This window comes from Artibeus jamaicensis, unplaced genomic scaffold, assembly GCF_021234435.1.
Source record: "Artibeus jamaicensis isolate MK-2021 breed Jamaican fruit bat unplaced genomic scaffold, CSHL_Jam_final scaffold_474, whole genome shotgun sequence".
NCBI classification, from domain to species: domain Eukaryota; kingdom Metazoa; phylum Chordata; class Mammalia; order Chiroptera; family Phyllostomidae; genus Artibeus; species Artibeus jamaicensis.
This window is the reverse complement of record NW_026522046.1, coordinates 17,502,271-17,513,652: the sequence shown is the minus strand read 5'-3', so window position 1 is coordinate 17,513,652 and position 11,382 is coordinate 17,502,271.

Genomic DNA, 11,382 nt, shown 5'->3' with positions numbered 1-11,382 from the left:
GTTGGTGGTAAGAGAAAGTTCTTCTTAAAAAACATTTCCAGATAATAAATTAGGATAGGATAAATTATACTGTAACCCATAGTGAAATATTGGATCTAGACAATGAGCACCAATGGCTACTGAAATCATTTGATGAAAACTGACTGGGAACTTTATTTTACATAGATCAGGCCAACAGCACCTGAAAACACTGATTAATCTTTTTAATGTTTTATTGATTATGCTATTACAGTTGTCCCATTTCCTCCACTTTATTCCCTTCTGCCCTGCACACTCCATCCCACCCGTATTTCTCTCTTTTAGTTCATGTCCATGGGTTGTACATATAAGTTCTTTGGCTTCTACATTTCCTATACTATTCTTAACCTCCCCATGTCTATTTCTACCTATCATTTATGCTACTTATTCTCTATATCTTTCCCCCTTTTCTCTCCCTCCACACCCCCACAGATAACCCTCTATGTTATCTCCATTTCTGTGATTCTGTTCCTGTTCTAGTTGTTGTTTGCTTAGTTTGTTTTTGTTTTTGTTTCTTAGGTTCGGTTGTTAATAACTGTGAGTTTGTTGTCATTTTACTGTTCATGTTTTTGATCTTCTTTTTCTTAGACAAGTCCCTTTAATATTTCATATACTAAGGGCTGGGTGATGATAGACTCCTTTAACTTCACCTTATCTGGTAAGCACTTTATCTGCCCTTCCATTCTAAATGATAGCTTTGCTGGATAGACTAATCTTGGATGTAGGTCCCTGCCTTTCATGACTTTGAACACTTCTCTGCAGCCCCTTCTTGCCTATAAGGTTTCTTTTGAGAAATCAGCTGACAGTCTTATGGGAACTCCTTTGTACGTAACTGTCTCCTTCTCTCTTGCTGCTTTTAACATTCTCTCCTTATCTTTAATCTTGGCTGATGTAATTATGATTACAGTTTGTGCTTAGTTTGTGCTTCCTTGGGTTCAACTTCTGAGCTTCCTGGACTTCTGGAAGTCTATTTCCTTTGGCAGATTAGAGAAGTTCTCCATTATTTTTTCAAATAAGCTTTCCAATTCTAGCTTTTCCTCTTTTCCTTCTAGCACCCCTATGATTCAGATGTTGGAACATTTAAAGATGTCTTGGAGATTCCTAAGCCTCTCCTCGTTTTTTTTGAATCCTTATTTCTTCATTCTGTTCCAGTCGAATGTTTCTTCTTCCTTCTGGTCCACTCCATTGGTTTGAGTCCCGATTTCCTTCCCTTCACTGTTGGTTCCTTGTACATTTTCCTTTATTTTACTTAGTGTGGCCTTCATTTTTTCATCTAATTTGCAACCAAATTCAATCAATACTGTGAGCATCCTGATTACCAGTGTTTTGAACTGTGCATCTGATAGGTTGGGTATCTCTTTGTTGTATAGCTGCATTTTTTCCAGAGCTTTGATATGTTCTTTTATTTGGGCCATTTTTTTTCCTAAATGTGCCCATTACGAACGTAGTAAGGAGCAGAGCCTTAGGTATTTACCAGGGTGGGTCAACCCAATCGCTGGGTTGTGATGCTGTATGTGAGGGAGGGGCTAAAAGGCAACAATGGTGCTTGCTCTGCTCTCTGCCAAATTTCAGTCACTTCCCCTGCTTCTCCCAAGCAAATTGGGCCCTTTTGGTGCTGGTTCCCGGGTGGGCGGGTTTGTGTACATTCTAGGACCCTGTGGGTCTCTCCAACGAACTCTTCTGTGAGGCTTCGAGTTTCTCCTGCTGCTGCCTCAATCCCCACAGGTGTTTTCAATGAGAAGTTTGAGGCTTTATTTCCCTGCACTGGGACCCTGGGTTGCGAGGTCTGTCTGGCTCCTCAGTTGTTCTTCCCAGTTTATCTGCACGCGAATGTGGGACCCCCCATCTGCCAGTCGCTGCCTTGCCAGGTCAGCCAGCTGCCACCTCACCTACCCCAGTCCTCCAGCCACTGTCTGGCTGCAAGTCCTCTCTGCCTGGCTTCTGGATGGAATGTGTCTTCTTCTTCTTTTTGAATGTTTCTTCTTTAACTCCTTGGTTGTTGGACTTCCACAGAGTTCAATTTTCTGTCAGTTCCGACTGTTTTTTGTTTATAAATTTGTTGTTGACCTTCTTTTGGCTGTGTGAGGAGACTCAGTGTGTCTACCTACACCTCCATCTTGGCTGGAAGTCTGATTAATCTTAATATTATAGAAAAGAGAGACAAACACATTATGTAATATAAATAGGAAGTACACAACACTGCCAATAAAATCTTCTTGCTAACAAATTGCACATGATCTGATCAAGTCTCTAGATTTTACTACCAGTCAAAACAGAGGGAGTAGGAGCATGATAAAATCATCAAAAATCAGAATATAGGAAACTCTAAAGGACAAACAACACACTTTCTTCCACAAATAAATTGCAAGGAAAAAGGAGTATCTATAGACTAAAAGACTCAAGAAATACACCCAAGTAGAGAATACACTCAAGAAACACACTCAAGATTCAAACACACCAAGTATAAAAACAAGCAAAGCTTTATGAGACAACCAGAGAAATGTGAACACTGACTAAATATTTGATAATATTAAGGAATTATTGTTAATTATTTAAGGTATGACAAAGGCATTGTGATTGTGGTTTAAAAGGACTTCTTGTTGTTTAGAGATACATTCTAAAGTAAAGCGAGGCTTAATTCACCTGCTTCTTTGTCCCCCACATTGCTGTCCCACAGGGTCGGCTCTCTTTACTCAGAGTCAGAAAGCTAGCGTAGGTGCCCAGGCCCCCTTTGGCTTGATGCAGAGCCTCAAGCCCATGGAGTCAGTCTTGGTCTTCAGAGCCCAAGAACATCCAGGGCAGCTGGCCACTGTGAATGCTTATAAGTGCTGAGTGTGAAAATGTGTGTCAGGGCCAGCAACAGGGAGTGGCGGGGCCCTGGTAAATCAAAGAACACACGCCCTATCTGAAGGCATTCAAATTCCATGTCCGGGTTGGCGAAGAAGCTAGTGAACCTTAGAGACCAAAAAGAACTCAGCTCTAGGCTATATCCTTGAGCCAAGTTCATGATCCCTGCAGCAGACCTAAATCTTTACTTGAGCTGAATCTCGACTTCTCTTGGAAGGACAATTTGGGCCCTATCCATATCTTTGATGGCCAGTAGAGAACTCTAGCACCTAGTCAGAGTGGATTAAAAAATGTTATGCTCAACAAACTGACAAAGCAAGAATGTGTAGGAAATGTACTACCAGGAAAGAAGCAATCCCTTAGGGAGCCTATGTTGATTTAACGATAAGAATTTGTACACCAAGGGTGTCAGCCAACACAGGAAATCCATCCTGCTGGAGAGTCAGCAGTGCCCCAGTTAGGACTGTGGCCACATCGATTGGCTCCAAAGGGCATCCTTTATACATACAGGCAAAGGGCATATCTGGACTTCCCAGTCACTAAAAGGGAGTAAGGGGGGTGGGGTATTTAGGACCTAAGAAAGAAGCCAGAAACCTACTTCTTCTGTCTTCCTGTGACAGGTTGATTCTTATTCAGTTTACAAATAATTCTGAGATTCTTCCTAAATACTGGAGAAAATATCAGAATGTGCTAGGAAACTATTACAAAACAAAACAAGATTTATGGTGTGCTTCAGTATCTTACTCACCAGATAGGATTATTAATTTATTTGGTAGGCTATCAGGAAGGCCGACTATATCAACTTCTGCATTGTCAAGAACAAATACTTACTGAGAGCACCATATAAGGAACTACACCAAGCCCTGTGGGGGACACAGACACAAATAAAAGGCACTTTCCGTCCTACCAGATCTTACAATATAGATGAAGATCTAACACCTTAAAATTACAGTCTAAGACATAAGGTGATAAATGTAAGTGATTGATTGTGAGATGGACAGACAGAGCTTTGCAGAAGATCTGAGAATTGGATCCAGCTCTGAAGGCTGTCCCAAATTTCAGTGGGCATTAAGGGGGGAGAGCACCTTTTTTTCTATCTAATTCTCCTATGCTGTCCTAGATGTTTCCAGTGCCTGCTTGTCTGTATTCCTCCAAAGAAGCTATCTTGCCCAAAGGTTCTTCTGGGCAGTCACGTTTAATGCCCATGACCCTCTGTTCCAGCAGGTTAAGCAACAGGTGGTTACCTGACCCAGGACTGTCATTCCCGGTGTGGCCTGACCCTCATAGCCTGGCTTAGAAAGATATGCTGTGATCATGGGAGTATGCTTCTTGATGATTTAATTGCAGAAGATAGAAAGAGCTCATGTGAAAGGAAGTCACGTGTAAGTCAAAGTAAGAAGAAAAGCAGGTGGTACCAGGCTACCTAGGTGCCTAAGGACTTCCTAGTTCCAGTTACAGGATTCCCTGAAATCCTCCACTTCTAAGTGACTAGAAGTAAAGGAAATGGTTTTCTGTTCCTTAACCAGATTATGTGGACACAATGAATGGAGATAATAACAGGGATTTTCTCTCTCTCTCTTTTGTAGATCAGATACTCTCTGCATACAAATACCTCGAAAGTCATCTTGGTGTTTACAAGGGGGTCATTGCCTTTATATTGGTATGTGAGAGTAATCAACACATGCCGTAAATTAACCAGAACTTCTGTTTTCTCTTTCTTTCACCTCCAACTTCTCTCCCTCCCACCCTCATTCTTTGTGTCATAGATGAAATGAGGGCAATGGGAAATACAGGTGGGAAATAAAATTAAACTAGGCATAGAGTCAGCACACAACTGTAGCTAGAGATAGTGCACAAATTAGGTTCTGAGCTCCTAAGGAGCTGGAGGAAAACACAGTTAGTAACAACCTTTTTAGTATTTTGTAAGTCAGAAGCAACACAGTTGTGGCCCAACAGAAATTTTCCACTTGGGTCCTCATAAAGTGAACACTGTCTTCCTCAACCAATAAATGACAGGTGGCTCTTTCTTAGAAAATCTCTTACACTGACGGAGAGCATACTGCCAAAATCTTCCTAAGGAAGGGAACTCTCCTTGTTTTAAGTATGACTATTTCTGATGGTTTGATTTGATCCAAGGAAAAGGGGGGCAGAATATAGATAGCATGCCAATAAGAGCGGACTGCCTTCGAGCCTTAGGCAATGTTTGGGGAATAGCATTCCTCACAACTGTGATTCGATAAGAATTAAAGTGCAGAGAGGTTATATCCTGAAGGGCAGAAACCGGATACAGCTGATTAACAGCAGATGTATATTTCTGACACTTTGATATGTGGACAATCAATGGAGCAGGTGTTACAGCTGGCGCCACTTTCTGGAAGCTGAGAGCCAAACCAGAAGAGGCGACACCAGATCTTCCAGTTTAGGTAGAGGTCTCAACTGAACATCCAGGCCGGTGTGGGACTTCTGGTTAAAGAGGCTTGTGGGAGATTGGACTTGTATTTGCTATTTATTTTGGCACACCAGGGTCCCTGCAGTGAATGTTTCATGGGGGGGTCTTAGGACTCTACTTCAGTGTGAACGATTGTTGTCAATTATGTGATTTGGTAACATTTACGGGCAAGTTGTTCCTCATTTTCCTAAAATTATGGTAATGCAGTATTTATTTTATTTATTTTTAAATGTGTAGAACATGCTGAATTCTTGGCACTTGTCCATCCAGGAGTATGTGACTAGAGCACATGAGGAAAATACTATACAGAGCTTTATTTGACAAGCTGATTTATTTAAAATCAACAAAGTGGCTAATGGAACTTCAGGGCAGTAATTTTACATTTCTATTAACCTTTAATGAACTCATGTGGTTTCTTTAAAATCTATGTTACCTGTGTAAAGAAAATCTATTTATTAGAAATGCAATCTATGATTTTGGTAACAGGGCAATATTCATATACCACAGAAGCCAATTCCATTGAGCTTTAAATTCCAAGATATTAACTTTGTGAATATAAGGCTTTATTATCAATACTTACTTCCCACACTGTCAATTGAAAGAATTTGTTAATGACCTACTGTAACTAATTCAACTGGCAAAAATGGTTGAGACAATAATGGATAAAACAACAGTGTTGTTAATATTTTTCTTTCTTTTAAAGAATTTTTAAAGTATTTATTTATTTATTTATTTTTAGAGAGAGGGGAAAGGAGGGAAAAAGAGAGAGAAACATCAATGTGACAGGAAAACATCAATCTTTTGCCTCCCGTGTGCACCCTGACCAGGGACTGAACCTGCAACCCGCAACCCAGACAGGTGCCCTGATTGGAAATCGACCAGCAACCCTTCGTTTTGTGGGACAATGCCCAACCAACTGAGTCACACCGGTCAGGGCATTAATATTTTGCTTAGGGAAATAATGTACTTTTTGGACCATAAGATGCACCTAGGTTTTAGAGGAGAAAAATGGGGGAAAATTTTTTGAAGCAAAAAATGTGGTAAAATATTTAATAACATAAATAGCATAATATTTCACCAATGTAAATGTAAACAGAACTCAGCAGCATTAACAACCATTATTCCTCCCAAATTTGGGGTGGGGAGTGTGTCTTATAGCCCAAAGATACGCTAACTTTTATACTTATATTGGGCATATTTGCAAATAATCATTTTACTTCCTGAGGTTTTAATATATAACTTTATAATTTACTTATAAAGAAAAGTGTATATGTCAGTTCCAGTTGGCCAATTCTGTAATTTTCTGTTAATTCAGGGGTGTCAAACTCATCTTCACTGGGGGCCACATCAGCTTTGCAGTTGCCTTCAAAGGGCCAAATATAATTTTAGGACTGTATAAATGTAACTAGTCCTCAACATTTCCTGAGAGCTCGGCATTGCGGCTGGATGAAACAAGGTGCTGGAGGGATAAAACAAGGTGGAGGGCCGGCTTCGGCCCACAGGCCTTGTATTTGCCACCTGTGTGGTAGTTGTAGAAGGAGAAAAATCTCATTGGCCTTGGGTTGATAATGAGTGTCAACTCACCTGGGCCAGGATTTTTGGGTCAGGCTAAGTTCAGGTTTTTGGCTAGCATATGGTTCAGGTCCCCACTCCCGATTCACTTTGTGACTACCCTTTGCTCAAAGAATAGTCTAAGGGACTGTGAGCAGTGTGGATTGTGTTAGAAGAGAATGAAGGAGTTTCATGCACTGTGATTGATGTGTTTCATATTAAAAGTTTCTAATCTTTATTGTAAACAACACTGATACATGTATATATAAAATATAAAAGTATATTTTATATTTTACATATATGTATAATATAAAGTACACACATATAAAAGTATATTTTATATATACTTAGCAAAATACTTTCACATTTGCTAAGTTTGGTAGGATGAGAGTAACTGTTGAGTCAAAGAGTAGGAAAAAATTAATTTTGCTACTTACACTGACATATTTTATCATTACATTTCACTAAGTCTCTCAATATATCACTTAATGAACACCAAGAATATAATACTCTCTCTTTTCATATATAAACATATAAGAGACAGAAAAGTTTCACTTCTGTAATTAGCTCACAAAAATAGTTGAGGATTGCAACCTTGTTCTTTTCCTTGTTTCTTTGTGCGACTGTGTATGAAAAGATTTAAATGTCATTTTGGGAAATATTTGTATCTCTAGAATTTTTTTTTATTTCAAGAAAAGGTTAGGGGGCTTGACTGCTATTAGGGAGGCCGGAATGCGAGAGAGAGAGAAAGAGAGAGAGAGAGAGAGAGAGAGAAACATCAATTTGTTGTTTACTGATTTATGTCTTCATTGGTTGCTTCTTGTATGTTCCTTGAGGTTTCAACCCACTGCTTTAGCATATCGGGACAACGCTCTAAGCAACTGATGTACCCAGCCAGGGTATATATATTTAACAAGATCTTCAGATAACTCTGGTGTAGGTTCTTGGTAAATCTCACTGAGAAAAATCATTGGGGGGGGGGGACTTCATGGATCCTTTTTTGATGAAAAAAATCAAAATTAAAAGTTTTCTGTTTAGCCCTGGCCAGGTAGCTCTCAGTTGGTTAGAGCCTTGTCCAAATACGCCAAGGTTGCAAGTCCTATCCCCGGCCAGGGCACATACAAGAAGCAACCAATGAAAGCATGAATGGGTGGAACAAAAGGCAAAAAAAACTTTTCCACTTCAAATAAAAAAAATTGTGTATGCTACTTTTTGTTTTAGTCAGTTCTGGGTATCATCAAATGACTTTTTTGTAGCTTTTATTTTTATTTTTTAAAAAAATTATTGCATTTTTTCATTGCAATTTAAACCCCTATACCTCCTCCCCAAATGACTTTCTTAAAGAGGATATTGAACTCTGACTCCTTAATACTTCCAAATAAGAATGCTGCTGGCCGTTCCTTTTTTTCTGCTATCATTTCTTTTTAATTTTCTCCATCTGTCTAAGAGTCTTCCATTCCTAACCCCTCAGGTTCTCCTGTTCTTATTGGTTCATGCAGAATCCATTGAGGAGACCTAGAGCTTCTCCTGATCCTACTTCAGGAATCCTACTTTGAAGACAAATTCCTGGGACAGGTTTAGGGAGTATGTAGGGAGGTCATTTGACTGCCTGTCAGTTCTGACTGGCTGATGTTATCTGAGTGAGACCCCGACTCTTGCCCTTGAAGGTTATGATACTTGATTTTGTCAACAAACCAGATCAGATCTGGTCTGTGAGCCGGTTCACTCTAATCAAACTCCAAGGACCTGGTGTGCACTACCAGCATGCCATGCACCTATTTACAGTTAGAAAGTAACTGGAACATTTGCATTGGCACAGACCTCCCCAGTGGCAGTGGTTTGGGTAGCCCAATTATAATCAGAAATTTGCTTCATGGGTAAAATACAGAATAAGGGAGGTTAAATGCGTAATTTACTTTCTGGCTCCCTGAGGCTGATGTATTCATTTTCACAGTGGAGATGGTCTTGTTAATCTTGCTGACCAGTTATGCCTTCTGAGGGATATATGTATGTATTTTGTTGATTTGTTAATGGGAGGATTTAAATTTTACTCTGATCAGAGAACCATTTTCTCTCTTCAAAATGATTTTGCCTCTCTCTGCTTCCTTCCTTCATTCAATCCCTCTTTGTTCCTTTCTTTTTGTTTGTTTTACAGGTAATTCTTATTATCCTTTTTTCCCTCTTAATATCCTTTTCCCAAGTCGTTCTGTGGCATGGGAGGGAGGGATGCAGTTTACAATGACTGGGTCAAGCCCTGCATAGCTGTCTGTACTGTTTCTGTGCTACTCCCAGTTTTCTTGTGATTCTTGTCTTTACACTGAAAACCAACTTTACTATGTGATTCTTGTCACATATTTTCAATAATTATAGAGCTGCACTGTCCAATATGATAGCCACTAGCCATATATGGTGGCTATTTAAATTTAAATCTATTAGAATTAAATAAAATAAAAAATCAGTTTCATAGCTGCACTAGCTACATTTCAAGTGTTCAATAGCCACATGCGGCTATGGGTTACCTATTGGATAATGTAGACAGAATATATCCATCATTGCAAAAATTTCTATTGAATAGCACTGGCCTGGAGATGCCTATATTTAAAAGAAGCAAGATGATCCTTAAATATTTTGTATGCCCTCAGGCAAAAATATGGAGTGTTTAATTTTGGGGGGAGGTTATATATCTAATGCTAGTGAGATTTGTCAGTTATAACTAAGTCCAGTGATATATAAAACTAAAGTAGGCAGATCTCTCTGCCACTATCTCATCCTTCCATTTCTTCAGGACTCATTTGGTTGCAAGTAACAGAATCCCACTCTGATTGGCTCAAGAAAATGAAGAGGATTCAGTTCAAGATTGCAGGAGCATCCAAGCAAGGGCATAGAGCTCAGCCTGGGGACCAACTGGAACCTAAGACTTGAGTCTTACCAGCACTCTATCTACTGCTCTCTTTGCATCTGCCTCATTTTGGTTTCTCTCTGCAGACTGCCTTACAATGGTTTTTCACTGCAAGTACAAGTAGGATCATGAATAGCTCCCGAGATTATGTTTCCTCCTTTCAGTACACTAGCCAGGTTGAGGCTAAACTCTTTCAGCGCTCATTGCAAATATCTCTAGGAAGGTGCTCATGGGCCTAGCTTGGCTCAAGTGTCTATTTCTGGTCCAGCTGGCTGTGACCTGGGCAAGGTCAATCACAGCTGCATGAAGCTTTGCCACTGTGGTCATTGTGATTCAGAGGGTGGGACCAGAACCAGGAAAAGACACAGAACTGGGCAACCAACCCCATGGGAGGCCACTACAGTTCTCATTCTGCCTTTTAGTGGCTCAGAACAACCCACTTTGGTCCTTTACCTGGGCTTTCTCTTCTGAGCCATAAAATGAATACACTCTATTTCTACATTCTCCTCTAATCCAAGTTTCTTCATCTTGTGTATGATTAATATAGGATTCTGCTAGATGACCAATTAATCTGTTATACATAGCAAAATGTAGCAAATATTTCAGATAAACCCTAAATATCTGTTTTCTCATCTAAGAAGCGGAGATAATATTGTGTAAGTTGAGGCCATGTTGTGAGGTTTCTAAGAAGAAGAAATGTTTATTCCCTTTTAAGTAATACATGATCAGTTTAACCTGGATATTAATGGAGGTAAAGTTCCTTATGGGAATTTCAAACACTATGTCAGAAAGGCAGTGGGGCAGACAGAATCTTTAGTGACCCTCAAATCATATAACAAAGTTAAATGTTTTTTCTCCGATTTAGTGAGAAATGATTGAACTATAGAAGTTTGATGCATAGAGCATATGGCTTGATTTATATATATTGTGAAATAATTACAGTATGTTCAATTAACATTGATTTATCTTCTCATATAGATGCAATAAAAAGAAAAAAAATAAAGAAAAAAATTTGTCTCCCAGTCACAGCCTTAAAATTTCCTCTCTTAATGACTTACTTTATCACACAGCAGTGTTAGCTCTAGTCATCATGTTGTACACTACATCCCTAGTACTTATTTATCTTATAACTGGAAATTTGTACCTTTAGACCACCTTCTTCCAGTCACTCCATCCTCTGGTGACCACAAGTCTGATCTTGTTTTTTTAGTCAGTTTTTTATTATTTTTTTTATTTTTTAGATTGTATTTATTTATTAACTGAGGGGAAGGGAGGGAGAAAGAGAGAGAGAGAAACATCCATGTATGGTTGCTTCTCATGCGGCCCCTACTGGGGATCTGGCCCACAACCTAGGCATGTGCCCTGACCAGGAATTGAACTGGTGACACCTTGGTCCTCAGTCTGGCACTCAATCCACTGAGCCACATCAACCAGGGCTGGTTTTTCTTTTGTAGATTCTGCATATAAGTGAGATCATAACAGTATTTATCTTTCTCTGTCTGACTTACTTAGCATACTACTTTCAAATTCCATCCATATTGTTGCAAATAGAATTTCCTTGTTTTTTATGGCTGAATAATATTCTGTTGTATATATATTCCACAGCTTCATTATCCAT